Source organism: Oryzias melastigma, unplaced genomic scaffold, assembly GCF_002922805.2.
Source record: "Oryzias melastigma strain HK-1 unplaced genomic scaffold, ASM292280v2 sc00362, whole genome shotgun sequence".
Lineage (NCBI taxonomy): Eukaryota > Metazoa > Chordata > Actinopteri > Beloniformes > Adrianichthyidae > Oryzias > Oryzias melastigma.
The window spans coordinates 82,105-86,274 of record NW_023416960.1 but is presented as its reverse complement, the minus strand read 5'-3'; the positions used below and the strand labels follow the sequence as shown (position 1 = coordinate 86,274).

At 40.4% G+C, this 4,170-nt stretch overlaps 1 long non-coding RNA gene across 1 annotated transcript; it reads right to left on the bottom strand.

Annotated features, from left to right (window-relative positions):
• Positions 1-831: 831 nt before the first annotated feature.
• LOC112139912 lies at positions 832-3,562 on the bottom strand. The gene is made up of 3 exons (XR_002918079.2): positions 3,302-3,562; positions 2,296-2,469; positions 832-1,997 (listed from the first exon to the last, which is right to left on the bottom strand). It is a non-coding gene; the product is annotated as an uncharacterized LOC112139912 (long non-coding RNA).
• Positions 3,563-4,170: the final 608 nt, after the last annotated feature.

Genomic DNA, 4,170 nt, shown 5'->3' with positions numbered 1-4,170 from the left:
TTTCAAGTGTGGGAAAAGCGCACAAAATTCGGAAACACTTGACAATTATTAATAATGAATAACTAAAGGCAAACTAAGTATATTTGTTATTTCAAACTGGTAGCCCATCGTATGACTCAGTACCCATAAAGTAGCCCCCAGTTTCAAAAAGGTTGGTGACCCCTGGTCTAAATAGAGTCATAAAGTTAACAAAACACTTTTTTTCCTTCCCTAAAAAACATTGTTAGGTGTTATTGATTTGCCTCTTTAGTTAAATCTGTTTTCACTCATTTTATGCTTTTATTCTTTTATTTTTTTTTCATAAATCCAACTTAAAAAAGGAAGAGCTTTAATTTTGAAATCTAATACTTCATCAAAACAGCTCTTCCTCTGCACGTCTTCTCTTCTTCTGGATCGTTTTAGTTTTGAAGGAGACAACCTTGAGATGAAGGAAGATGGTGAGATTAAAATAGGAATGTCCGATGATTCATCAAGGGAACATCCCATAATAATAGAATGACATGAAGTAATGCAAATTCTCACAGAAAATGACGGAACCAGTAGTTCTGGGAAGAAAGCAGAGGCTGAGGATTCTGGGTCTGAATGCAAACCAGAAAGAAGTAGATCAGAACCTGAAGAAGATTGGGGAACCAATGTGGACGTTTGGAGGAGGAGCTTCATCTGTGATGTAGATCGGGGGTCCCCAAACTTTTTTCTTTGAGGGCAACATAAGCACAACTCGGGTATCTGGAGTTTCATTCATGTCAATTCTAGTTTTATTGAATCTCAGTCAGCCACACTATGTCACAAGTGTATATTAAAATGAAGACAAAATCAATCTCAAACACAGTGTTGATTCAAAAGAGCATTTATTAGATCCAAACAGGCTGCAGGAATTTGACAGACAGCTTTCAGTTTGAACCTTTAGACACTAAGATGCAGTTCTGGAAACAGCCAGCAGGTGTCTCCCTTCTCCCTCCTGCTTCAATGCAGTTAGTGTTGTTGCAGCAGCTGCATCAAAGTGATTCTCTGTCATTCCTCACTAACATCCACTCTGTTCATTCATGTCCTCTGGAGAAAACAGGCTTTATGCTCAGAAAGTTTCTACTATTTTCAGACTTTCTAGAAAATGATCAGATTCTACTGGATTTAGAAGAAACTTCTTTAAAAACTACACCTAAAACGCTGACACCCCAAGAGTTTTTGCCCAGAAAACATAAAAGAAAAAGGAAGTTCAGTCATAAAATTGTAGACAACATCAATTAAACCAAAACTGTGAGTCTTTCAAACTGCATGAGTCAATTGTTTTTGATCATCAACAGAACAGAGATGATATGAAATGATTCAAATGAGAGACTTTTGTTCACTAACTGAATTTAGATGGGATTTCTGCTCCAGGTCTCAAAGTAGACAGGAGCCCAATTACCATGGTCTCCTCTTTTTCTCAGAAAAGCATAAAGACATCTGAGTGTTGAGGTCCTGAGTTTTGTTAAGTTTTGGTTCCATTCTTGTCTTAAGCAAGCTGCTGGAGGTAGTCTTTGAAAATGTTTAAAGATCTGGACAGAAAGTTCAGTCTGATCAATGATCCTTAATTGGTTTACAAACAAACTCACATTTGTTTATCTCGAATGTAGATGAAAGAAGAAAGCGATGATCTAGAAAAGAATCTGTTTGTATGCAAGTCTTTGTTTCTCCAGATCCTGGAGCTGCTGAACATCTGAATCCAACTGATGTTTCAGATCAACACTTCAAGTTAGAACGAGAAGATAAAGTGCAGTTCTCCATCAGTCCACCGGGGGAGTTGCAGCACAATAACTGTCCACTTGATGCTGAGAGAGACAGTGGAGCTGATCTCAGATCAGTTCATGCTGCATCTCTGACACTCATCTCCACTTCCTCTGATTCCTCCATCACTCTGCTCTCCACCTCCAGGAACAACATCTCTGCAGACAAGCTGCTGATGATGATACTCCTCTCTGCTTCCCCAAGAGGAACATCAGACTCATCACTTCTACCACCTACAAAGAGAAAGCAGAAATAGAGAGATGAAGGTGTGTCAGTCAGTGATGCAGCACAGCAGCAGAAAGAGCAGCAGGAGCTTCAGTTATGTTCAGAGCAGCAGCTTCTTGTCATCTTCACCTGTTGGAGCTTCTGCTGCTCTGATAGGCTGACTGTTGTCCTGAAGCCTGTCATCATTCTCCTCAGAGCTTCACTGAGAAGCTGCAGCTTCACAGGAAACTCTGCATCTTTGCTCTCAGACTAACTTTAGGACCAAACATCTGGAAGCAGATGGACTGACTCCAACCCTCTACTGACCTCAAAGTCTGCAGTTTGAAGTTTGGACTCTCCACCAGATCCTGGAGCTGCTGAACATCTAAATAATGCAGGTTGTTGTGACTCAGGTCCAGTTCGATCAAGTGGGATGTGTTGGACTTCAGAGCTGAGATTAGATCAGCACAGCTGGTTTGTGTAAACCTGCAGTTCTTCAATCTGAATCCAGAACAGAGTTTAATATTTTTTTTTGTTCAAAGGAATTAAACACTTTTTATTTCTGGAGTTTAAAGAGAAAAAAAATGCAAAGAGTTTTGTTTAAAGACAAAGTTCATGTTTTTCATCCTTCAGTTCTTCTAAAGAGTTCAGAGCTGAAGAAGATCAGAAAGTTTGGAAAAGTCCAAAGATGTGAATCAACAGCAGCAGATCAGAAGAGTCCAGCAGAAGCAGAGAAGAAGAACATTCAGGAACATTCAGGACAACATGCAGCTGCTTCAGTAAAGAAGTCCAGATGTGTGAAAGTCAAACATCAGCCTGTGGCTGCATCTAAACCAACTGATGTTTCTGCACAATCAGCAGAAAAAGTTCACGTCCTCTTTCTGTTCAGCTCTTCTCCAAACAACACTGAATCATGGGAGGATTTCAGCACCATAGTGATGGAAAGTCTTCATTCTGTCATTGGAATGTGTCTGAACTTCCAGAAAACATCCACCTTTATCCATATGAGATTATTTTGATCTTCAGGTAAGGGCTTTCCTTAGTTCTGTACTGAAAAGGATGAAGAAGAAGAAACATCTGCAGATCTTTATGGAAAAAGAAAAGATCAGTCCTGAAGGAAGCTCACATTTGAAATAAAGAAGATGGAAAGAAACATTCAAACATGAGATCTTCTGCCACAGTGAATGGACTAAAGCTCAGAAGAAGAAAACAGCCTTCAGCATGAAGATGGTCAGCATGCACCAGGAGAACATCAGCCTCATGTTTGCAGTTTAATGTCAACACAACTTTGTCATCATATTGATTTGAACAAAACTGAAACATGGAGTTTGACCTCAGAGTCTGCAGTCTGCAGTCTGGACTCTCCAGAAAACCACACAGATGGCGAACTCCTGAATCCTGCAGCCTCTTGTTCCAGCTCAGGTCAAGTTCTTTAAGATTGAATGGTTTCCTCCTCAGAGCTGAGCCCAGAGCGTTACAGCTGATCTCCGACAAACTGCAGTCCACCAACCTGAAATAAGACAGAAAAGTGTGTTAAGGAGCAGTAATGGCAGCTGGAGGTCCAGGAACTTGGTAAATTCAGTCTGGTGGGAGGCGCCCTGAGATAAGGGACTGACAGATTACATTTTTAGTGTCAAATGTGGGCTAAAAATTTAAGGTCACTTTGATTAGACTCTTTTTACATGGCGTCAGACAAAATGGCGACATCTTCGCCTGTGTGTAAAATTACTTCTGTTTACCGGTACAGACCGGGAAAGCTGACAGCTGAAAGCTGTTTAAAACTATTTTAAGTAAGTAATAACACAAATCAAAATACAAATCTCAGTAGTCCTGCCTGCAGAATACTGGAGAGCGGCTTCTCCAATTTCCTGTGGACAATATTAAAGGAGTAATGGATCATTTCTCTCTTACAACCTGGTCAAAGTTAGTCAAATGATACAAGTGTTTCATTGAATCCTACTTGCTTGGTTATGAAGATAACTATGATTTTATTCTTCTAATTTATGCTAAAGCTAGCAATAACTTTGAGATGTAGAGCTGCAAAAGAGCCTTTATGCCTTGTTAAAAGTTGACCCTTTCCCTTTGGGTGGGGTACAGGTCTCTTGGCCTACGAGGTGAACAGCAGTTCAGAGTAACCGGCTCTGGGGTCTCTCTTGGGGTCTCTCGAAGGGATACTGGAAAGTTTTCCAATTGAGGACTCTG